The sequence below is a fragment of the Mesoplodon mirus genome (assembly GCF_964341445.2).
Source record: "Mesoplodon mirus genome assembly, chromosome: 18".
Taxonomy (NCBI): Eukaryota; Metazoa; Chordata; class Mammalia; order Artiodactyla; family Ziphiidae; genus Mesoplodon; species Mesoplodon mirus.
Window position 1 is genome coordinate 24647418 of NC_138994.1, and position 24931 is coordinate 24672348.

The 24931-nt window shown below is 50.9% G+C and overlaps 1 protein-coding gene across 1 annotated transcript in view; it reads left to right on the forward strand.

Annotated features, from left to right (window-relative positions):
• Nucleotides 1-24931, forward strand: part of PRKCA (protein kinase C alpha) — a 381054-nt gene that overhangs the window by 305561 nt on the left and 50562 nt on the right. The gene's annotated exons all lie outside the window — the stretch shown is intronic.

Here is a 24931-nt window from a genome sequence, read left to right on the forward strand (position 1 = left end):
ACATTCTTTCCTCCAAGCACCCGCCTTATGTTCCAAGTCACAGCTTTTTGTTTTCCCTGTTTCTCTAATCACCTGTGCGCTGGCTGTTTGAAGGATTCATTCTAGCAGCCCATGGAGTCTCTGTACCCGGCCCGTCCCTTGGGAAGCTTTCCCTTCCTCGGGCTCATTAGGATGCCCTGCAGTTCCCCCACCCTGAAGAAATACACGCGGGCACGCACGCATGTACACAGAGACCCGCGCCGTAGGCACTAACGGGATGATGCCCTCGTGTGCCTCCTCTTCTCGCTGTGGCTTTCTTCTTCCAAATAAAATTCCGTCCCAGAGACGCACACAGGTCATATCCAGAGAGACTGAGTTCCAAAGGACGTAAAACACAAAAATGTCCAAAGTGCTTTGTCACCGATATCTGGTTAAAGAGGCTGTTGATGGCAAACACTTAAGGGCAGGGGCTGTGAGCCTGGGTGCCCTTGGGAGCGTAAAGGGGTGAAATGGGTCCCCGAGAATATGTATAAACGGCGGTGACGGCGGGCCTCTGGGCGGGTGGGACAGCGGGGTGCGGTGCGTGCTCAGGCGGCACCCCCACCCCGGGCCCCAGCCGACGGCGGCCGAGCTCGAAGCGGGTCACGTGCTACCGGATCTTCCAGTTCTTCCAGGGAAGCCACAAGGCCCGATTTTCACATGGCATGTTCTGATTCAGTTTAGTGTCAGCAGCCAATTAAAGCTTGAACTTTGCGTGAGTCAAACATGTATCTATTGCCTTAGACGCAGGGAGGATCCAGCCAGTGAGAACCAGCTTGTAATCTCTGCTCTCGAAACAGAGATGAAGTTCTTTGCAAAGAGGCTTACGATAGCTAGAAGCATTCAAGTGCAAGGCTGCCCGCTAGGGTCTGGGGGCGCTTCAGGGGCCTCTGCGAGGCGTGGCTCGTGTCTGATTGCTTCTTCCTCCCCGTCACCATCCTCCCACTCCCTGCCACAGGAGCACAGGTGCCTGGAACGCTGCCAGGAGGGCTGCTTCCCTGACCCTGACCCCGTGCCCCCCGCCCGCTGAGAAGGGAACCATTCTAGAGAGAGTGTCGGGACGGAGGGGAACCCAGGGGCTAAGGAGACCCTGCCTGCGTCCCGCGTGGGGTGCAGGTGCAGGTCACCGGCTGTGGGGCTCAGGGCTGCGGGAGGTGCGGGGTGCACCGGGGGGAGGAGGGTGCTCGGGCCTCGCGTTGGCGTTGCTCGTGGTAACGTCTGAGGCTTCTCTTTGCTGGTGGAAAAACACTGACGCACGTCTCAGGCTTCATTCCCGTGGCTTCCTGGTGAGTGACCTTCCTGTTTTTCTGGGCGGTGAGTTTAGCTTTTTACAAAGGTCAGCGTTACAAACTCAAAGCAGAAACTAAACAACCCGGGCCAGAGGGCTTGAGGCTGGAGGGCAGTGTTTCTCTCCGGGGACGGGTTAGGGGCCACGTGCGTTGAGCCTGGCGCTGTTCCCCGTCCTCGGCTCCGGGGGTGTGAACGTCACAGACCCGGCGGTGGCATCGTGGGCTTTGCTGAAGGGCCTCCCCCGTCCAGCTCGGTGAGCGCTGTGCCCAGGGCGCCTGGTGGACCACGCCCCCAGCCTTTCCTCTCAGCGCCCTCCGGCTGCGTCCCCAGGCTTTGCCAGTCACGGCGGCTCACTTAGAGCATTTGTAAAGCGCTCTGCAAGAGGCTGTGCGGGAAGCCGCTTGACGGCGTCACCGAGATGTGGAGAGTTTGGGGACCCCTCTCGTGCGGCCGTTCAGAGTGGGCAGATCGGATTCTAGGCAGGGCCTCGATCGTCCAGTGGGGGGGGTCTGGAAATGGGGAAGTTGCGGGGTTTCCTCGGCACCAGACTGCTGTGAGCCAGGCTGTGAAGGCCAGGTCCATGTTGGGACAGCCCTGGGTGACAGCCAGCCTGCCTGAACGGGCCCCAGTGGCATCAGGCTGTGAGTTAGGACGCTGCCTCTTGGCCCCCAGCCACAGCGTGACCGCCTCGCAGCATCTACAGAATCCCGTGTTCCCTTCCCTCCATGTGATACATGCCGTGGGCTTGCTTTCCATACTAGTGCTCCCACCCCACACCCACTCTTTTACAGACACTTTCCCAGTTTGATTCAGCTGAGTACAGTTTTCTTTAAAATTTCAAGTTCCGTGGTGAATCAGGATTGGCTGAAACACAACACGACAGTCTTGTTAGGAACAAGCCTTCCTCAGTGGGATTGTAGAACCTCTAGTCTATAGGGTTATTTTTTCCGTGTCCAGCTCTGTTTTCTCGGAAGAGTTAACTCAACTCTGGTTTTCGAATCCTTCCCCAGAAATCAAAAGTCATTTTCTTATGAAAGAAAAATCAAAACAAATGAACGTTTACAGCTCAGCCACTGCACTAGTATTTATCTGGTCATAATATGGGAAAAGATTTCAAATTTATTGTTGGTTCTAGAATCTTGGCAAACAGAATGATCAGTGAGTGAAGCTCTTAGGAGCCCAGGAGAATCCCAGGATGGTCGGAAATGACCTTACTCCGTAGTGTGTTGTCCCACGGGAGTTCGTCTGCCTAAAAGCCGAAGCCAGAACCTTGACTGTGATATTCACGGGCAGCGCATCCGCGGTGCCTGTTCCGTGTTTGTCTTCAAATAAAGTACATGTGGACCCCGATTCACAAACGTAAATTATATATTTGTTCATTTGTTCACTAATAAGGTTTCCAGCAATGAATAAAGCAAACCGTCCCCCCATCTGTGGAGGTTAGGTTCTGTACCTGTGAGCCTTGCTTCAGATCTTTTTGGGAACGATGCAGGAAGCGTATTAGGAAATAAACATAACCCCCTGTGCTGCTCAGTGACCCCCTGGACCTCCCGTCGCTGTTGAGGACATCCAGGTCTCCTGTTCCTGCCTCCCGCTTCTGGGCCCCGCTCCCCGGGGTGCGGCTTGTGGTCAGAGGCCAGGAAGAGGGTCTCCTTTCCCTCAGAGGTGATCCAGCGACGGGTTAGCCGTGCCCAGCAAACGTTCCTTAAAGGGTCCCATGATGAATGCTTCCGGCTTTGCACAGCACAGGGTCTCTGGCACAGCTACTCACCTCTGCCTTCGTAGCTTGAAAGCAGCCCCAGACAAGACGTCAACAAATGGATTTGGTTGCGTTCTAACAAAACGTTATTTACAAGGACAGGCGCCGGGCCAGCCCTGCCCGTGGGTTACCAGCCCCGGCCCGTGGGTTACCAGCTCAGTCCCGTGGGTTACCAGCCCCTGGCTTAGCCCGTGGACCCAAGAATCAGACCTGGTTCTGCCACGTATTAACCACGTGACCTTCCTGTGCATGTCCTTCACTGTAAATGGGAATAATAGTTGTATTTACTTCACAGAATTGTTTCGAAGATTAGTCAGTAGGAAAGTTCTAAAAGCACACTTATGCATCCTCCTCCTCTATATGTTTCATTGCAAAAATTAGGTTACTGAGGGCACTTTTTTTTTTTAACTTTAGGAGCTTCCCTTAAAAAAATTAATTTTCACATTGCAATCATGCTGTCAATAATGGGCACGTTCTAAGTTCTGTAGACCAGCCGTATGATGAAATAGAGGCTTAATGGTAAGAACTTTATCACCATTTAATAACGTTTTTATGGAGAGATCTATCTTCATTTACGTTGACATGGATTTCTGGAACGTAATGTGTGTAAATTGGGAACTGCGTGTAACTGGCATTGGATCAGATAATCCCTGGACAAAACAGGGTTTCAGTAATTTTCAGGGGAGGAGAATTCTGACGCTGAGGAGTCCGTCCGCATGGGCACTTCTACAGGGGCTTGGCTTAGGGTCCTGGTTAAACACTCCAGGTGAGCACGTCTGGAAGGTGCTGGCTGTAAACCACCGGGAATGAAGGCAGGATAATTAATCACCAGGAGAGTGGCAGCTAATGACTCATGAGGTCAGTAACAGAAAGGGCACGTCATCCACTCACATGAAAGCCCAGCATCTCTGTGGGTGCCATGTTGCTGTTTTGATCTCTTAAAAAATCCGGGGTCTGAACCTTTTGCATCTTGAGCTATGCCTGGGGACTTCTACACGACATTCAACTTACCCGTTGGAAGAAAGGGTCTCTTCTGACCACACCTGTTCGTCGTTTAAAACGTTTTCAGAGGACCTACTGGCATTTTGTCCATTTCCCCAGTTGTTAGTGAGCTGTCTGACTCTTCCCCGGAGCCATCTGGGCCACGTCTACCTGCAGAGTTGGGTTTGTCCCAGAATCAAGAAAATAGGAGGAGGAAAGGGGTGGCGAGGAAGGGGACCACTTCCCTCCCTAGGGCCTGATGCAGAGCCTTCTCCTAAGGCCTGGCCCCTCATCCCTGGGCAAGGCATTCTAACCAAGACCAGCCCTGCTACCCGGGGAGAAACTGAGCCAGAAGAGCTGAGAACCTTCGTCAGGTTTTAATCCAGTATCACTGCCACTACCTCTAATTTGTATTTTGATGACTCTCGGGTACAGACGGGCTTTAAAGGAACTCATTTCTACCTGTGGGGTTGCTTGTCTCCCACACATGTCGTTACAGTTATAGGAGAGTCTGAGGTTTAAAAAAAAAAGTCAAGCAGCTTTCCTCAAAGGAGGCCTCACCCTTCCCTTCTGCCTGGTTGTCCTGGATTCGTCACTTTGATCATTTGTTTTAGATAATTTAAAAAACAACATAAGAAGAAGCTAAAAGCACCTTCGTCTCTTTCTCTTCTTGCTACCCACCTTGCTCCACTCCAGCGTAAGTGGAAATCTACTATTAAAAAAAAAAGTTAAGAAGCAAAACAGACACACCCATAGCGGAATTAAGACAACTCAGAGGCCACGCGCTTTGGGCTTTGTCTGCGTCGGAATATTTCTGTTGTCAGAAAATAATGGAAAGTAGTGCCCCAGGGGAAAGCTGGCAGATGATACTTCCTAAATAACTCCATGGAGTATAAGCATTCAGGAAAACAAGATGAATTTATTTAAATTGCAGTGTGTGAGCTCCCGGTAGGGAAATAGTTTTAAAGTTCTATAGAAAAGAGAGAAATCGATGACCATGTGTGAGACACGGGGTGTGGTCTTGACCACCATCTCCCATCCTATCCCTTCAGGGAGCAGGAGATGATGGCTGAGCTCCAGGCGTTTTCTGTGCTGAGCACGGGGACCACGTTCCTTTGAGAAGTGGTAGAGCCTCGTGTGGTTAAGAGCCCAGCCCTGGAGCCCTCCTGCCGGGGTTCAAATCCGGCTCATCTCCATCCCACTTGTCTGAACTTGGACAGCTTACTCAGGGCAGGGTATTCTAGGAAGAATATACAACTCGGAATCGTTCTCCGGGGCTTCACATCCTGGCTCTTCCACTTACTAGCTCTGGTGACGTCGGGTGAGATTCTTAAACTCTCTGATCTTTATAGTTTCCTTGTTCATGAAACGGGGATGATAATAGTACTACTTACTGAATTGCTCCGAGGACGCCAGCAGTTCATTTATGTAAGTTGCTTAGCCTGGTCCCTGACACAGAGTGAGTGCTCAGTACCTGTTAGCTAGGACTCCTTTTTGCCTTTATCAAAGCTGATTATATGAAAAAGACATTACCTATTCAAATTGAATTTTGACTTACGTTTATAAAAACGTGTATGGGCTTCCCAGGCCGTCTCTTCTTCGGCTGTTTCCTGTGGCGTGTGGCACGTAGCTGCATTTTCCCTTACCCTGAAAATCCTCTAGGGCTGCACTGCCCATTTCAGCAGCCACTGGCCACATGAGTCTATGGAGCATTTAAAATATGGTCAGTCTGAGCTGAGATGTGCATGCTGTAAGTATGAAATGCACACCAGATTTCAAAGGCTCAGTAAAAAGAAGAGAACGTAAAATAGCTCATGAATAATAATTTTTATGTTGATTATATATTGAAATAATATTTTGGATCTCTTGGGTTAAATATACATTTAATAACTATTCTCCTTTGTGTTCTATGCTTTTATATGTTAGTATTAAATATAATATTATTGGAATGAATTTCACCTGTTTATCTCTTTAATGAGGTTACTAGAAAATGTAAAATTACGTCTGTAAGTCACATCTGGACAGGGCTAGTCTAAGACATTCCTCCCAATGAAGAAAAACAGTTTCTTGCAAGATGAGGACTGAAATGCAAAACCCATGACTTTCTGATGTACAGTATTTTTCCCGGGCTTAAGAAATCAGTTATTTCCAAGAGACTTGGATTTCAGAAAATAGATTCCCTCAAAATTCTGAGCCCATTATTGGGTGCAGATAAGTCTAATCTTTTTGCGTGGCCAAGTAACTATATTAGAAACAGGGATATAACAAAGCTGGGGTGATATTTGAGTTATCTAGTAATTTAATAATACACATTTCTAGTAATAATCTCAAAAGTCACAGTGAAATCTCTTGAGATTCTCTGGTTAGTTGGAAAGTTGTGAGCAGAGGTCAGACGTCCGGGGAAGTGAAGGGGCGGGTCACCTCTGGCCTGTCTTCTGAACACAAGGTGGTCTTACGCCTCATATTGTAGCAAACATGTGACCCGAAGACTGGGATCCCGGAGCTATGTCGATTTTAACAGGTATTTTGGAAACAGGTGACACTAGCTTTTTGTGGCTGAAATATTTGGAAGACTTGTTTGAATAGATTCTACAGAACGTCCACTGGTCAGAATCTAAAGCTGGATTAGCAATGGCTTCTGTCAATAATGTATGATGTTGTGTCTTCACAGCTTTTTGTATTTGTGACCATTTGGTCTAAACCCAAAAGAAGCCAAGATAAAATTGATCCCCATGGTGCATGAGAATGAGCTGCTTTGCAGGATTTGTGGTAGAGCTCCAGAAACTACTAGCAGGATCACCCTGGAAACTCTGCAGATGCCTGAAGATCACATATGTATCTGTTCTTATTGATTCTGGGGGAACGTTTTGAGATCATCCTTGTTACTGATTAGCAAAACGTGATCCGATTATGATTAGAGTTAAGGTATTTTAAATCACCGCACATGCGACTCAATTGCTAGGTTATATGTGGAAAGAGCAAGCAAGCATTCTTCTGTTTACTGTTGTTGAAATTGGATTTTCCAAAAGCCTCCATTGTCTTTGAAGACTTCAGCTAATTCAAGATATTCCTCGGATGGGAAAAAAATAGTTCATTGGAGACCCTCAGATAAATTGTAGCTGTTTGTTGATTTGATCTGGCCTGCCACTGTTACTATGGAAACCCGAGTACTTTCAGATGACCTTTTGGACACAGAACAGAAAATCTAAGTGCCCTGATACGGATTCTGCTTTTTTCCCCCCCTAAATGGCTTACATAATTACTTTCTGAACTGTGTGATGTTAAGAGGGGGAAAAAATCTATAAAATGTACATTAGTTAAAAGAGATTTTATTTTAATCTTTGTGATTCGGTTCTGTCTTAGGAGCAAAATCTTAAACTAAAATGGGACAAGGCTTGGTGTTGGAAACCATTTTCACCCCTCCATTAGATCATTGTAATGGGGTTAGCCCTGCCCCTCAGCAGAGCAAACTCCAAGGAAGCCTCTGAAAGCAACTGCACAGAATTTTTTATTAGTCTGTGAGGGAGGCTGAATGCATTTATATTACAGCAGGGCAACATGTTTTCAGTATAATTTATCTTATGGAAGTAATTTTGTTGGGAAACCAAAAGAAGACAGTACATCCTGGTCATCTGTTCCATCCTCATGAATTCCTGAAATGACAGAAAAGCTTTGTATTTGTAGCCGTGGAGGTGCCCTTGTGGCTGGGGGTTGCTGGTTGAAGAAACAGCCAAACCTAGTACCAGTAAGTGTTAGCAGCAGTTGTCACGTGTCCACAGGCTGACAGGGATGGGAAGGAGGGAAGAGAGAGCCAGTGTCCACCGACATGACGTAGACATGATGCACGTCTTTATCGTGCAGTCTCGAGCACCTGAGGAGTGCAAGGCCGCTGGAAGAGAAAAGCTGGAATGAGGATAACAGCACACTCGATGGTGTTTGCTGTCTTTCCCAAGGAACACAGCCTACAGAGAATTAGGGTTGTGGATCCCTAGAGAGCTGATTCCAGGGTCTCTGAAGGCAGAGGTGACACCCTGGTGCTCTGGATGCTGGCAGCTCCATGTCTGCTCCGTGGGCCAGCAGCATCTGGGGCTTTAATATTAAACACGGAAACGTCCGGGATCCAGGCAGCTGCTGGGGGTGAAGAGCACAGTCCTGGGTCAGGCCGTCCGGCTTCGAAACTGCAGAATCTTAGACCCCGTCCTGGACTTGTACTGGGTCAGAATCTGCATTTTAACCACGTCCCCATGTGATTCCTGTGCCCGTCACAGCTTGAGACATGCTGGTGGAGAAGACATGACCTGTTGACTAACAAGTAAACAAGCTCAGATTCCAGGGTGTTTGTAGTAAGGGCAAACTCCATCACCCCAGTATCCATAGCAAGCAGCGTGGGGTCACAGCCAACCACGTGTCCACTTCTTATTTTTAATATCTCATTTTATTTTATTTTATTTTTCAATTTTATGGAAGTATAGTTGATTTTCAATGTGTTAATTTCTGCTGTACAGCAAAGTGATTCAGTTATATATGTATATATATAAGTATATGTATGACCTTTCTGTTTATCCCACCTGTCCACTTTTAAATGGTTGGGGAAAAAAATCAAAGAAGAGTAATATTTATGATACTTGAAAACTAGGTGAAATTCAAATTTCAGGGTCCATAGAGTGTTAGCGACACAACCATGTCCATTCGTTCCCTTGCTGGCTGTAGCTGCTTTCAGGCTACGACAGCATAGTTGAGTCATGTGACAGAGACTAAGACCCATGAAGCCTAATAAAATACATGTTGTCTGGTCCTTTCCAGAAAAAGTTTACTGGCCCCTGGAAAGATGGAATAACGGAATATCAGAGCTGGGAGGGGTGTTAAAATCATCTTTGTCGATGGGAAAACCAAAGCACAGAGGAAGTTAGTTGAGCTCGTGAGTAGCAGGACCCAGCTCCCGTCTAGCATAAGGCTTCTCTCCCCTGTCCTGGTCCTGTTCCCCCAGCACCCATGACACCCTCCCCCAGGTGTACGCCATGTTCTTTCTCGCATCTCAGAACCTGCTGTGTTCCCTTGGAAAGACCCTCCCTCCTCTGCTTCCCTGCCTCAGGCTCATCGGATCCTACCCCAGCCTTTACATAATCCTCCAGCCTTTTAAACTGGCCCGACGTTTCCTTGTGCAAACTGAAGGCCGCTCCCTTGCTGGACACACCTGTGAGATGTGTCGCCTTCATGCGTCCAGAGTAAGAACCTTGGGTCCTGCTCTGAATGCTTTGAAATCTAAACGTCAGGCCCGCGAGGAATCCACCTTTCCCTGGCTTTTGTCGACATCGCAGGGAGGCCGTCTGAGCTCAGGTGTGTGTCTGGGAAGAGGAGGGAAGCCGTCCAGGGCGAGGCCGCTCTGCAGCCCACAGTCTCCCTCTGCTTACACCCCAAGTCCCTCGAGCACTGGGGCAAACCCACACATGCGATGAATATGGTCACCCTTGGAGATGGACCAGCTCCTTTCCCACCCTGCTGGTGGGCTCCAGAAATGGGTAATTCTGGGGATTTCCAGCTGGTGAATCCTGCCTCTACTCGGGGAGAGAGAGCTAAGACATGAACCTTGTTGCTAAGGACGTTGCTGAGTAGTAACGGGATGTGAAAGCTTTTACCGTGTCTCCGCTCTGGGGGTAACAGTCCTGACCCTTAGCCCACACCCAGCAGCTAACCTAGATGAGCAGGTGCTGACTCAGGCCACAGGTCAGTTCTCGGTCCATCTCTTGAGATGCTGATGCAGCCTCACCACTGAAAAGGTGGTGACTGGCTTGGTGCCACGTGGCAGGCACGAGGCCTGGGGACACGGAGGCTTCAGAGGGCTCACCACGGCGGCTCCCAAAATGAGGCCCAGGAGCCCGTGGCCGGGCTGCTCTCGGGAGTTTTGTTTTGGTTTTGCTGATGGTTTTGTTTCCATGGATGCGGGTCGCCTTGCCGTTCAAGACCTTGGCCTTGATCGTTCCTCTTCCCTGGCATGAAACCGACAGACAGGTGGGGTCCCGGAGCGTCCTCGCTCAGGAGCTGAGCGAATTCAGCACTTCTGTGTCTTCAGCGCTTCATTGAAAACCAGGTGGTTAACGTTTAGGCTCAGTGCAGCCGACAGTGACCTTGTCCACTTTGACCAGGGGCTTTGCTTCCTCCCCGCCCACCCCGACATCCAGGCGTGCGGTCCAGGAAGGCTCCCTTGGGGCTCCTGCAGACTGGCTGGCTGATTCACTGCATAAGCCTTTCCTTTTATTTTTTTTTTAAAGGAGATTTGGGTTGGTTTGTTACAGCCAAGCTTGAAACAGCTTAGAGTTCTTTCTGGGTCCATTTAAATCTAAGAATAACTGCCTGGTGGCGGCTGGAAGGCTGCAGGCTGCACGGCACTTGCACAGAAGTGTCCCTGCTGGGGGATTTTTGTCTGCTGTCACAGATGGAAGTTGGAGGTGTGACCCCCTAAAGCTGTGTCACCGACGTCCCAAGGCATCTCAGCCAATCTGGAGACCTCGCTACCTCGAGGTATTCAGGCAGAGATTGGGCAACTCCAACAGAAGCTACAGGAGAGAGAAAGGCAAGCTTAAACTTCATCCGCAGCTCTTTGCAACACCAGGATTCCAGTGAGGATGTTTTTGTTTCTCTTGTTAGTTCCTTTTCATCTTGATGTGGATTAAGATCTCTAGCCTAAAATAGAGCTTTGGGGATTGGAATAAAATGCCCTATTTAGAGAATAATTATAAATAGATTTGTGATTACAGATTTAAAGGGCCATAATTATAAGATGTAATAGAAGCTCATCGATCCAGACCTGTCGAAAACAGATGTGAAATCCACAAGCTGCCCAGTGTCCTGTCTTTGTGCACAAAGCCTTCCGAGCACAAAATATCATCCACTTGTGTCTGGTCTCCTCTCTGCTCAGGATCAGGGCTGTCGTGACCCTTTCAGGCTGCAGAATTTGGGTTCAGAAAATTAGCCTCCCTCACATTTTCTCCCAGCAGCTGACCCACTCCCCAAGTTCCCTGCAGAACTTGGAGAATGAATCCCATGACTGCTTGTGTAGAATTCTCTGTTAAGATGGTCTCAGCTTGCTTTTCTCATATTAGTACTTGAGAAAAGTAAAGTTTTCCAGTCATGACGGGTTATTTTAGAAGCTGAAAGGTGAACGGATGGCCGCCTGAGGAGTCAAACCTGGTGGATACCTGGCATTTGGTCAACCAGAACTTGGCTAACGAGTTGCTCAGCACTTTTACATTTCACCAGTAACCTTGGGCCTTCTGAATCATCAAGGAAAAGTACATGTTGTTACACATAGTTTTATTGGCAAGCGGGTTTGGTTTTATTCTCGTTTATGGAGTCACAGCGATCTATGTACAAAGCGACCTGATAACTGGCTGTTAGCACCGCAGACACTCGACTAACCAGCACCCCTGTGTCCCATCACCCCATCCCACGGATTGGCCGAAAGCAAAGGAAACACGTGAATATTGTGGAGCTGTTGCCATGATGCCACGTCTGGCCGCACAGACGCCACGAGGAAGAAGAGAGAAGGGTCACGGCCCCTGTGGTTTGACACGGCTCGCTGGGAAAGGGTTAGTTCCCGGCCCTGCAGGGGCCACGGCAGACCTGCAGCCGCAAACGCCGAGCGCGACCCACCTTCCTTCCCACCATCTCTCCCCTGCTCTTTGTCTGCGTTGGCAGTGGGGCCTGCGGTGCACGGCACTCACTTTGCTGTCCTCCTGTGTAGCTAGCACTTGCCCTTGCCCTGCCCTCTCCTGCCTTTCCCAGGGTGTCGCATCCGCCTCTTAGAGGTAGTGCTTCCGCCGCCCTGTCCTCTCCCGCCTTCCCTCCCACAAAAACGTTTGCCCGGTTTCCGTGGCCCCCCGCCTGAGCCCCCAGCCATGCTCCCCTCTCTTAAGGATGCACTGTGTGTCCTGGTAGCTAGAAACTCGTGCCCACTGTGTCCTGTCCAAATGACCACGGTGCCCCAGCAAGGAAAACGCTTGTGTGTCGACCACCCAGAGGATATTCCAGTCCTCCCCCATCTTCAGATTAGGTGCCTTTAAAGTTTTGCCAGGGAAATAGTGAAATCTCCTATGAGTGATTCATGAGAAATTCAAGCCAATTTGGAAAGCAGCACATGAACAGAAAGAGTGCATCTGTAAACTGACAACACATTTTCCTTTCTTTCTGGTAATACGTATTTCTAATCACATGTCAAGACCCATTGCCACTCTGTTTAGGCATACACCTACATAAGCATGCAGTCAATGCAATATACTTGCACCACATGTGTGTGCTGATCTGCAAGATTAGTGTAAATGTGTCATGGGCTGAAATCATCACATTGTTGTGATGTTCCGCATGCCTGGCTTCATACTCCTACCTCTGTTTCATTTTTTTCCTCATTTCTTCCCAACTCATTTAGTTGTTGTAACCTAATCAACCATTCTGTCCCCAAAGGATCCAATGGAATTTTGCAACTTGCATGTAAATTATTTTAAAAATCTGCTCTATTGTCATTTCTGACAACACCACTGTCTTTTGGGGAGCTGGTTTGGGCCACATACCAGCTGTGTTCTCAGTGTATTGCTTTTGTTAATAATTTAAATTAGCCTGAGATTGTTACAGAATATTCATATTGGAAGCGAGTGGAAAATTTAAACACTCGAACACTCGGGCACAAAATTTGCAAGAAGAAATCCCACCCCTACCCTAAGCTAGACTCAACATGAATAGTCTTTCAAAAACACTGTACTAAAGAAAACATCTAATAAATCATGTTTCTGAAGTTTCTCATCTGCAGAACTTGTACCTGACACTACAAGCGTGTCTCCTGAAGGGGCCGCAAGAGATTAGTGACCCAGGTGACTGGAAATGGGGAGGAAAACAATATTCTTTGAGGTTTCACAAGTCTTTGCAGAGTGTGGTAGCTGTCATGTCGCTGCCCTCCTGTTGTGTGTGCTTTAAAACCTTGTCACACGATGTGGCACGTCTGCTTTCGAGGATCATCTCCAGAGGTCGGCCCCTCCTGGACATGCTGAGCCGCTGGGCGATGTTGCCCCGGCCCCCCGACCCCCGAGTGAAGACACCCTGCGTCCTCAGAGTAGGCAGGCACCTCTGGGTCATCCCGGGCGCGGAGTTACCTCCCGCTTCCAGACAGACAGACCGCCTGCCGTCTGACACCCGTCATTTCAAATGAGGGCCCCTCTCCCTCCTCTGATGAGCTGGACTCACACTTGGTCCTTAGATCCTCATCGTGGCCCAGAGGCCTTCTGAGTGCTGTGACGTGCCTGCCCAATGTGGTTCTGTCTCTGTTACTATACTGGAAACCTCGTTATTCCACGGAGAGAGAATACACATACTATGGGGCTGTGTTTCCCAACGGACAGGAAAAGGTGGTGCAAAACTCAGATGTTTTGGCTGGAAAGGGAAATAGAAAGGAGAAGAAAGGACTAGAGTGAGGGCTTCACCTCCCTGGGCCCCTGCTGGCCAGTGACCGTGGCCCCTCCAGCTCCAGGGAGGGGCATCCCCTCCAGAAGGACTGTCCTCCCCCGCCGGCCGGCAGCACTGCTCTCACCCGACCTTCCGAAGCCCCAGGCTGCCCGGGTTCAAACCCAGCCCCACCAGCCCAAGCCATGTGGCCATCCTAGTCCCCTCAGTGTGTCCAGGTCTAAAATGGGGACGATTCAAGTATCACCTCCTAGGGTCAGGCAGAGGCTTAAACGGGTAAGTGTCACAAGTGCTCAGAACAAGGCGCACTGAGATGTGTCTGCTGCCGCCGTTGTTCTCAGCATCCTCCCTGCGTCCCGCCCCGGGCTCAGGGCTCAGGGCTCCAGCCCTAGTGGACGTGCCCGTGTGCATCGCTGTTTCCTGAGAAGCTGTCACAGAGTTAAAGGAACCTTCCTTTGTTGGGCTTTCTCAGCGGCTCGTGGGCCCCGGGTGCATCCGGCACACAGAGCCCTTCCCGGGGGAGCGGTTTCGGCCCCCGCCTGCAGCTAAGCAGGGAGACCCTCCTGCCCGGAGGTCACCTAAAACCAGGGGCAGGAGGTGCCGGCCGCAAAGCCTCTTTGCCAGCTCGCTTTGTGCTGGGTGTGTGTTTTATGTTTCCTGCACCTTTTGTTATGGGGTCTTAGGACAAGAAACCCAGATGACTCTACCTGAGAAGGGAAATGTCACCTGGATGTGGGGAGGTCACCCTGACCTGGCGGTGGCAGTGGGGTCCCGTCACTCGTTCACATCTCTTTGCATGGCAGCATCCTCGCTGGCTTGTGAGCCAATCTTTTCCTTGTGGCTTTTTCTGAAAGTACACCTGTCGGTAGTCAGTCCACGGCTGGAACCCGGGACCAGTGCTCTCGGTTGACGTCTGGAGAGGAGCGTGTGGCCAGTGGCCCCGGAGAGGGGGCGGGTGTAGGGGGGCGACCCAGCCGCGATCTTGATCCTCACCGGGCCTGGTCCTTTTTCGAGCCACATTTCCCCGGGTCCCGGCAGCCTGTGGGGACCCCTGGGGTCACAGTAACTGAATTCACTTACATTTTACTTCCCCGGCCTGTTGACACAAGACTCCCGTCCGCTTCCGGGACAGAGACATCCTCTCTCCCGAAGCTCGTCCTCAAGGGCCTCCTCCGGGCCTGGAAACGAGACCCTCAGAGCAGACGCCCTGGCCTGTCGGCCGTGTGTCCTGAGGAGCTCCCAGTCGTTGGGGAGGGGGCCTCCTCGTCCCCTCGCATCCTCTCTGCTCCTCTCCGCCGCGGCCTCAGGGTGGAACCCTTCTGGTACTGCAGCTCGGCAGCAGCTCCTGAGTAAGCGGGGTGGGGCTCCCTACACAGGAGGAGGCGGGGAATTTGAGTCCACTTTACAGATGAAGGAACCGAGGCCCCGGAGAGGTCAGCAGTGCCGGAGCTGGTCCTTCCCATCCATGTCGCCCCCCGGGTCTCCTGTCAGCCGATTACCATGTGGGGCGGTGGCGTGAGGGGACAGCCCAGAACAGCACAGCTGCCGCCAGTCTTGGAAGCAGGTGTCCCGTTGAGCTATAATTAGGTCCCTCCTTTTCAAAGACTGGTGCAGTTTAAAAACGCTCAGCGAAGACAGGATGAAATCAACGATTATGGAAATGTTGTGCTAAATTTAATGGCAGTCGGTCCCACTTTCAAAATGCTTGCTGCTGTCAGAGGCGTCTTAGAAAAATTTAAATTGAGTAATTGAGCAAACGTATTCAGCGTTTTAGGGAAAGGATCATATTTTTTTCTGTCTTTACCTCCACGGGGATCAAGTTTCCAACCTCTTTTGCTAGGTGCCCGGTCCTTCCCACCTTGCCCGCAGCAACTGAATGGCAATGAAATGTCTGGAACTTTCCCCAAGGATCTGGGCTTTATCGCCAGTTACGGTCGGGGTTTTTGTTGCTGTTTGTTTTTCGGGAGCTGACACTCTGTGATCGCTTAACGCCAGTTGACTTTCCCCAGGGGTGGCCATTTCACGGAATTCTGCCCTCCTGTGTCTCTCCTCATTTCTTTATTTCCCAGGTTATTCTGTGCTTCTGCCTGTAAGATAGACACAGCGGGTCTCAGGGGACCACACCAGCCAGCCCCCTCGACCCTCGCAGTCTCCCTGTCACCACGTTTTGCATCTGTGGTTTGCAGAGTCTGGGCCCAGTCAGAGGTTTGGCAAGAGATTCAGGACACAGAGACATCTAAAAGTGGTTGGTTTTTGTTGTTTTCTAGAAATCACGTACATGGCGATTCTGAAACATACTCGGGCATCGGCACACACTCCATAGGCACCACGCAAAGGCCTGGTTCTCACATGAGAGATCTGAGTCATCCTCTATAAAGGTAGAGCTGGGAAGGTAGAATTTGCAGCTTATTTGTGCCATTTTGCAGCATTTAAGGGAACTTTACCTCTGTGGGCCAGACTAGTAAACTTGGGCGTATTTCTGCTAAGAGTCTAGTCAAAATGCAATCGGTCCAGAAGATAAATACCACAAGAGGGCAGTAAAGATTTGCAAATAAAAGAGTCCACAAAAACCTGCACCCAGAAGATAGCAGTGAACTTTACTGCACCTCTTTATTTTTTGATGGGCATGAAGATGAGGTTCTCGCTTTGGGCTCCCAGCTGTTCCTCGATTTTAGGGAATCATCATGGTCCTGCAAGGGGGGGAGGCCCGGGGTTCCTTGAGGTCCCAGTTGTTCCTGCAGTCTGCTCTTGCCGAGTCCAGCCCACTTCACATCTACTCTGCTTTCTTAGCGCAGAGAAGGCTCCCCCACTTCCAAGCAATATTGCCGGCAGTCTGGAAAATCATTTACTTTGATGGCATCATGAGTTCATTCGGCTCTCACCCTGCCCCAGCCGACTTACAAAGCCAGCACCCTGTTGGTCCCAGAGGGGGGCATTTTTAGCAGGAGAAGGATACAGGTTTCAAAAAATGACTAAGTGCCCCAGATCCTTTACCAGTAATGTGCTGCAGTGTGAGCACTCCCGTTAGGGTTTCTTCTAAGGTTGGCGTTAGATGGGTGTGTGCCCTCAGCTCCCTGGTCAGAGAAAGATGGTCTTTTTCCAGATGGAACAACTTAGAAAGGATAAAGTTTTTGGTTCCAGCTCCTCACATAAGTCTGGATCCTCAGCCACTGGGGAGAACTAAGGTTGGCAGCCTTTCCAGGACCTTAGCAGGTGAGACCAGTCGTACTATTACAACCTGATGGTCGTGGATGAGCCTGCCTGAGGTGTGTGTCAGCAATCAACGGACAAATCTGGGAGATGGGGGGGAAACTAGGTTGCCTGCAGAAAAACAGCACAGCCGGACTCTAGAGAGAGATGTGTAACACTCGGTTCCAGATGAACCAGACGCTTTGTATTTTCCACGGTGGGCAGAGTGCTGATGTGTGACCGGTCCAGCGTGTCTCCCGGGAGTGTGGCTCGGTTGCCATGACAACAGAGGCCTGCCGGCTGCCTGCGAGTCCAGCAGCAGCAACAGCCTAAGTGGATGTGTCCGTTAAAATACTTCTCATTCAGAAAATGACTTAATGTGGTTTCCCCAGAAATTTTTGCTCTACCGAACAAGTACGCCACTCACTACGCTGTTTGGCTGCAAAACAGCTTTTTCCCGTGCTGGTCGTGGAAGAGGCTGAGTAGTAATTTAATTCAAGTGCATTTGAGGTTCTTAATTGTTGCCGTTCTGCTGGCTTAGCAAGGAGAGAGACATTGTGTTTAAATCTAACTGCAAATGAGGATGAACGATTTGGGAACCTGCGTGACTGAGGGCAAGAGTAGGCAAACTGCAGCCCACAGGCCAGATTCTGGCTGCTGCCTGTTTTTGTAAATAAGGTTTTATTGGAACACAGCCATGCTCATTCACCCGTTCATTCACGTAGCTCTCACGCTGCAACGGCAGAGCTGAGTAGCTACGACGGAAACAGCATTTGGCTTGCAAAGAAAATACTTACTCTCTGTCCCTTTATGGAAAACGTTTGCCCACCCTAGATATAGGAGGATGAGCACTGAATTCAAAGATCAGAGTTCTGGATTCAGAAGCCAGGGAGGAAAATTGATTTAGACACGTCCACTAGGCCCCCTGGGCCTCAGCCTCCTCATCTGCAACACGGTTGGCCTTGATTAGCTTATTTCCAACTTCCTTTCAAATACTAAAAGCTCCCTCAGTCTTAGCACCGGGGAATGACCCTCTGCGGGCTGACCCAGGGCCCTGTTTCAAGGGCTGATGGAGAGGAGGGTAGCATTCTTCTCTCCCCACGCCCGGTGCAGGCATGACCCAGCTCCGTGGCCCTACGGAGCAGAGGTAGCTTTCTGGACAGGAGCATCTTCAACTGGACCATAGGCAGGTCTGACCTTTTCAAGGACTTTCTGTGGCTACAGGGCTCTAGTTCTGAGACCCCTGCCCGCAGCTGAATGGCACACACCTGTGATTTGCTATCTCCCCATGATTCCCACATCCAGGAGAGAACTCCCGTGGGCAGGTGTCCACACAGGTGTGTAGGAGGACACAGGTTGCAGGGAGGCCGCAGTTGCAGTTTGGACTGTACTGCCGTGACGAGGAGGTGGGGTGACTTGGGGGGTCGCTTACCTAAGAACCACTGTTAAACTCTCTGAACCAATTAACTTCTCTCCCAAGACTGCTCTCCGTGTTACCTGGAGGTAAAGATGTGCTTCCATCTTGGCGGCTGATATAAAGCACATAGACCAAGCCAAATCTGAAAAGGAAGTGCTATCTATTAGGGATTCCAACCACGGAATTAGACACGGGACCTAAAAGAAACCAAGATCCTGCCTTCAGGGATGAGTCTGCCCTGAGGCTTTAGGTTTCCCCCCCTTTCTCTCTGACTTTCCGTGGCCAGATTTGAGTGTCCGGCCTTGTGTACCAGCCTTTGCAATACCAGGACCCGTTGACCTGGCAATTCCACAGCAGGAACTTATCCTGGGGAGATCGGGGTTGTGCACAGAGATTTGGATTACAAAATTGTTCATCTGCACGTTGATGACAGTGAAAATTGGAAACAACCTAGGTGTCCAGCAGTAGGGGAGTTGTTAGATCAAGTGCAGGAGAGCCACACAGTGATGCAGGGGGCATCATACAGTCCCTAAAGCCACGCAGTAGAAGAGTGCCTGTAGCTTAAAAAGATCACATCATACACAGGGGAAAGACAGGTTACAAACAATAGAATTGTGTGCAGGTCAAATAAGAAAACATGAGGAGAGAGGATCAGAGGCGTATCTCACAAAATGTTCACAGTGATTATCTCGTGATAAAATAATGGATATTTTAAATTGTCTTTTTTTTTCAACTTATCCATGCCTATTAAATTTTCTAAACTGAACACATACTACTTTTATAACAAGAAGTAGCATTCTTATAGAAATTATTTAAGAGCAATAACTCTGCCTTTTATAAAGTTTTATATTAGAAGGAATTGCCTTCCCCAATCCTTCCATTCAGTCTAGAAGTATTTGAGGATCATTCCACCCTGGGCTCTCTCCTGGGCACTGGAGACACATCAGTGAACAGAACAGATGAGGTTCCCGCCCTCCTTCTGACAAAGGGAGAAAGAAATATATAAATAAGTAGTGAGAAGAGCTTGAGGGACGACAGGGTGCCATGTTGAAGCCTTGAGGTTAAAGCATCACCTGAGCAGAGATGGGAAAATGCCCTGCCCGTGTGGGCAGAGAAGGAGAAAGTGCAGAGACCCTCGGGCAGCAAGCATGCCTGGCATGTTCCAGAAGATGAAAAATTATTTAGCCAGAGAACAGCAGGCGTTTTATTTACTCTGTGCTACCCAGGAGGCTGTAATGCCCATTAAGTAGCATCATCTTAACCTGTTGCCCACTTAACTGAGTCGAGGTAATAGCTGTGACTTGTGGCTTATGAGAAATACACAGGACATACTCCATAAACAGTGTCATGGAAAACGCTTTCCTTTGCGGTTATCTTCCAAAACCACTTGATTTCTCTTTTTTTTCTTTCTTTCTTTTTTTTTTTTTTTTTTTTTTTTTGCGGTACGCGGGCCTGTCACTGTTGTGGCCTCTCCCGTTGCGAAGCACAGGCTCCGGACGCGCAGGCTCAGCGGCCATGGCTCATGGGCCCAGCCGCTCCGCGGCATGCGGGATCTTCCCAGACCAGGGCACGAACCCGTGTCCCCTGCATCAGCAGGCGGACTCTCAACCACTGTGCCACCAGGGAAACCCTGATTTCTCTTTTAAAAGAAAAAAATATATATGTTATTAAAGTATAGTTGATTTACAATGTTATGTTAATTACTGCTGTACAGCAAAGTGATTCAGTTATACATATGTATGTTCTTTTTTTATATTCTTTTCCATGTGGTTTATCATAGGATATTGAATATAGTTCCCTGTGCTTATACAGTAGGACCTCTTGTTTATCCATCCTGTATACACTAGTTTGCACCTGCGAACCCCAAACTCCCAATCCCTCCTTCCCCCACCCCGTTCCCCTCGGCAACCACCAGTCTGTCCTGTGTCTGTGAGTCTGTTTCTGTTTCGTAGATAAGGTCATTTGTGTCGTATTTTAGATTCCACACGTAAGTGATAGGTAATTAACGTTGCTCTGGTTGCAGGTGAACACGTCACCTTAGAGGCAGGATGCTGTGCGGGGCCCGTGGTTATACATGGCCTGGCTCTTTCTGTTACCCACGCCCTGGTTGATGGAGCAGCACCAAAACACCATCAGTCTTACGTTGCCAAGGTTGTTCAGATGTACAGATACAGACACAGAACATTTTTATAGCAGAAAAAAAAAATTGTAGAAGAAATTTACAAGTATTCTTCTGCACCTACACCTGGTCATTGTTGGCCTGTCTGCCTTCGGAATCTTAGAATAGGAAGAACCTTCTATCATCAGGTTCCTCTCTCTACACTTTACTCACATCTATGGTAAATATATCCATCAAAGCCATATTTTCTACTATGCTAGCAAATACTATGTGTGTTATCGAAAACACTTTGACCAAATAGGAACGACTAGAATGTAGTTAAACGTGGAAGCAAACTTCAGAGGGTTCCCCAAAGGCTGTGTGATTGATTGCAGGATAGACCCACTGGGGGCCTCCACGGTATTCCGACTCACTCTGTGTGATTTATAGAAACGCCACACTAGGAGTCCTTTAAATTGTGAACCCCTTCAATGACGGCAGACGGTTATGACTTCACAAGAATATATCTGTCGTATAAAATGAGACACATGTTGGCTATTAGTAAATTTTCCGATGGGGAAACAGTACTGCCTGTTCTCGAGTCCTGGTAATCCAGTTAGCACCATGATACCAGACTGGGCCTCATGCTGATATGCCATCTTTCAAGGAACCTAAGGATCCTGGGTTCTCAGTTGTTTAATCATAGCCAATAAACCATGCTGTGTTTCAGTCTAGTTGAAAAAAAGGGGGGGCATGCTAAAGCTTCAGCATTTAAAGTCACTATTACATTCTGCAACGCTGTACATAGTTTCCATTTTTATTTCCTCTTTTAAAACTTTCTATGCCATTTTAATAAGTTGAGATCTTTTCCTGCACCTAGTCCTAGCCCAGCCTCTTCGGGGGCTACATAAGATTCTTCAGAAATCGGGGTGAGCAGTTGCTGAGACCCGTTTCCTGTCCTGCCCACCAGGAGGGCACAGAAGCCCCCGGGGACATGCCTCGACCTCCCCACAGGTCCCAAGCCCCTGGGGAGTCTGTCTGCAGCCCCGACAGATACCCACGGGGCACAGGGTTTCTGGTCCACGCACCAGGCAGCCTGCAGCTGCTCACAGAGGCCTTCCACCCGCTGTGAGGGATCAGGTGTGTGCCAGGAGCCTGGGGTAGGCACCGACAGTGTCTCCCTCCCGGGGCAAAGGAAAGGAGACCAAGCTAGCTGAAGGGTGTGCTGTGAGGAGCTGCGGTGGTGGCCCTCCAAAAGGATTCCTCGTTTCATCTGCAGCATCACCCAGGGATATAGAGGTCTTATCACCCCCGTATTAAACGTGAGGGACCCAAGCCCCAGAGAGGCCATGTAATCTGCCCAGGCTCACACAGCGAATATGGATGAGGGCAAGATTTGATCCAAGCTCTTTAGAATCCAAGTCAGGGTCTCTTTCCAGAGCTGCCCTTGACTTATATGATAATTGAAGGTGTTTAGAGGTGAAAGCAGTCTTGGGATCATTTAATCTGGGGGAGAAACATTTAGATTGTCTTAGATCAGCACACCTCAAGCTTTAAATGTGTGCAGGAACCACTTGAGGGTCTTGTTGAAAAAGCATGTTCTGATTTGGTAGATCTGGGGCGGGGTCGAGAGGCTGCATTTCTGACAAGCCTCCTGGTGATGCTGATGTGGCCGGTCCACGGACCACAGGACCTTTGCACTGCAAGTTCTTCAGAGGAGAGGCTACTTATTGATCTGGTTTCCTCAGCACCTAGCCCTCATGTCTGAGGCATGACAGACACACAGCTCTTTGTAGAATACATGCTACCGTGTTCTGAAGTCACACACGAGGAGCCGGGGGTTCTGAAGACCCACTGTGTGCTGAGCAGAGACTCTGTGCTTGGGCTCCACTAGGCCCTCTTGGGAAAATGGAGGTGACTAGGAAGAAAAATGAGAGGTGCCACACGTCGAGCCCTTGCTGGGTTCCAGTTACCGTGCCAGACGTCCTGGCATCTGCTCCTCCCAAGAGCCCTGCGAGAGGAAGGCCAGCAGGGTCATCCGACGGGAGGATGGACCAGAGGCTCCGAGGGGCTCAGGGGCTTGTGCCCGGCCACACGCTGTGTGTGCTGAGCTGGGACTCGGACTGCGAACTCTGGGCTGCTGCTCGCTAGAGAAATTAACACAGGACGTCAGGGCTGAGAGGCGTCCCACCTGCAGGAGTGGAGGACGGGACCTTACTGCAGCTCCATGCCATCGGCTGCGGCTCAGAGCCCGGCCCTCCAACAACTTTCTTCGCTCAGGATCTGAGCTTTCTCAGCATGGAGCATCGGCAGCCTTGGTGATGTTCTCTCTCCTCTGAATTTCAGCCTTCAGGAGGTATCCGGCTTTCCGGTCTCCGTGATTTGGATTCCCATCTGCTCACGGACCCCGCAGGGCATCAGACTGGGCTGGGTCGTGTTTACGTTGCTGTGAGCGAGAGATGTCAGCACGATTGTTCTGATGCCTCATAGGTTTGCCCACAGCTCTGCCGCGAGACCCTCTATCCCTGGACATATACTGATTTTGTTTGCACTCCTGGTGGAGTCTGAGTTACGTTCCTGACACCCGGAGTTCTGTCAACAGTAGGCAGGCCGGGGAGGGCAGGTCTCTCTGTCCTGCTCCGAGGCCGGCTGGACTCAGAAGGTCATTGCTGTTCTTCAGTCCAAGATCCCAGCGGGTCCTCTCATGGGAAACGTGTCCCTGCAGAGAAGCTCTTCCAAGGGCCTGCTGGCCGGGCTGGCATGGCCTCTGGGGAGGGCACCACGTGGTCATCCTCCCTGAAGGCAGGGACGCCCTCGCGACCCCTCCCTGTGGCTGCCCCAGCTTGACCAGTGACGGCGTGAGGGAAGGAATTGTGCCCAGCTATGAACGTCCAGATGCACAGCGTCAGGGCAGCTCTCGGAAGCGACCACCTGGTAACTGCTGCCTTTCTGTGTTAACGTTTGTCATCTCCCCCACGAGCCCCAGCTGCAGGCTGACTGTACAGCTCGTGGTTCGGCCTCGTCCGATTCTGTCAGTCCCAGTGCTCCCCATGAATTCACATGTCTGAGTGAGTGAATGAGATATTCAGTGAGTGTATAATCACGGGCCCCACGACTGCTGGGCCTGAAGATACAGACATGAATAAGATGGTCCCTGTCTTCCAGGGCCTCACAGTCTAGTGAGGAAGACAGATCAGCAAATCCAAGAAGAAGGTACAAGTGTGTGTTGAGGTTCTTCCGGAAGCCAACTCTGCCACAGGGTTTTGAGAACAAGAATTCAACTGGGAACGGGGCTCAGCCCTGCTGGGGAAACGTGGCATGACATGACATCCGTGACAGCAGCTGTGGGCCAGTCCAGGCAAGCACAGGGGTGCAGAGTCAGAGGTTCAGGGCACGGGGACCGGTCACAGACCCTGTCGGCCCCAGGTTGGAGATCCCAGGATGGAGACACCAGGAAGACAGAAGGGTGCCGCTTGAGCTGGATTTGGGGACAAACCAGACAGCGAGGCCCCTGTGGGAAGGGCAACCAAAGATCCGAGGCCGGACAGATGGCCAGAGGGGTGGCGGTTAAGGTCCGAGGTAGGCCAGCCAGGGCTCCTCATCCACTAGGAGGGCTCGGCCTTTCTCTCCGCCAGACGGGACGTCGGGGACCAGGACAGGATCCCCTGGAACAGGATCCCTGCAGGCAGCAGACAGGGGGTAGGGTGGAAGCGGGGAGACCAGCGAGTGGCGAGGGGGGGTGGTGACCAGACTGGCCAGAGAGGTCGAGAAGGAGGCCCTGAGGAGAGGGTGGATTCTGGACGAGTCTGAAGGCGGATCTGGCATGACAGGTTCGCTGTCGAGTGAGACCTCAATCACATAAAGACGCAGTAAATAAATAGCAGCTGCCCTGGGAGCTGTTAGGAGGAGACCAGAGTGCCACGGGGGAGAAGAGCAGGACCACGTGACAGGTGAGCTGGACCCTGGGGAGGGGGCACAGGCCGGGGTGGAGCCGCACGCAGACAGCTTGGGGGGACGGATGAGAGGGCAGGGGCCGGGCCAGTGCCCACGCCCCTCCTGGGGTCCTCTGCCCTCCGGCCCCCAGGCCTCGCTGCCGCCCCCAGAGACGCATCTCCCAAGGGATCCACCGGGGTGTCCTCCAGCCCCAGGTCAGGCCCACCCAGAATAATGAGATTCTGAGCTTGTGGGATTTTCTGCCGTTCGGAGAGCTGCTTTGAAAGCGCAGAGCTGCGGTGGCCGCAGGGCCTGGGCGGGGGGCATCCTGTGCGGGCTGAGGCCGAGGGGTCTGTGGGGCGAACTGCACTCGGGGGCAGGGCTGCTGCTTGAGGGCCCCAGGCCACTTCTTCCTCCGGCCGCCTGGGGCTGGGGGCCTCCCCGCGCTGGGGGCTGACCGTGGCCACGGGCTCGTGGCCCGCCTGGGAGCCAGGGTCTCTCGTGGCCAGTCGTCCCTCCCAGATCCTACACACTGATTTCAGAGCAGCATCTGGGCTTCAGAGGTCCCCAAGCACCTGACTGCGGGGGTATCCTGTCCCTGGAATGAGACCAAGGCCGCGGCCCTGGTACAGGCGGCGGATGCGGGCTTGTGAGCCCCGCGTCAGGTTAGAGGCCTCGCTGCATCAGCCCGTGTCCCCTCTTGCACTGGAGTTGAAGCGCCAGAGGAGGGAGGGGCAGGGACGGTTGGGCGGGGCCACCGGGGGCACCTGCTCAGGGCCTCAGCTGCGCTCAGCGGCAG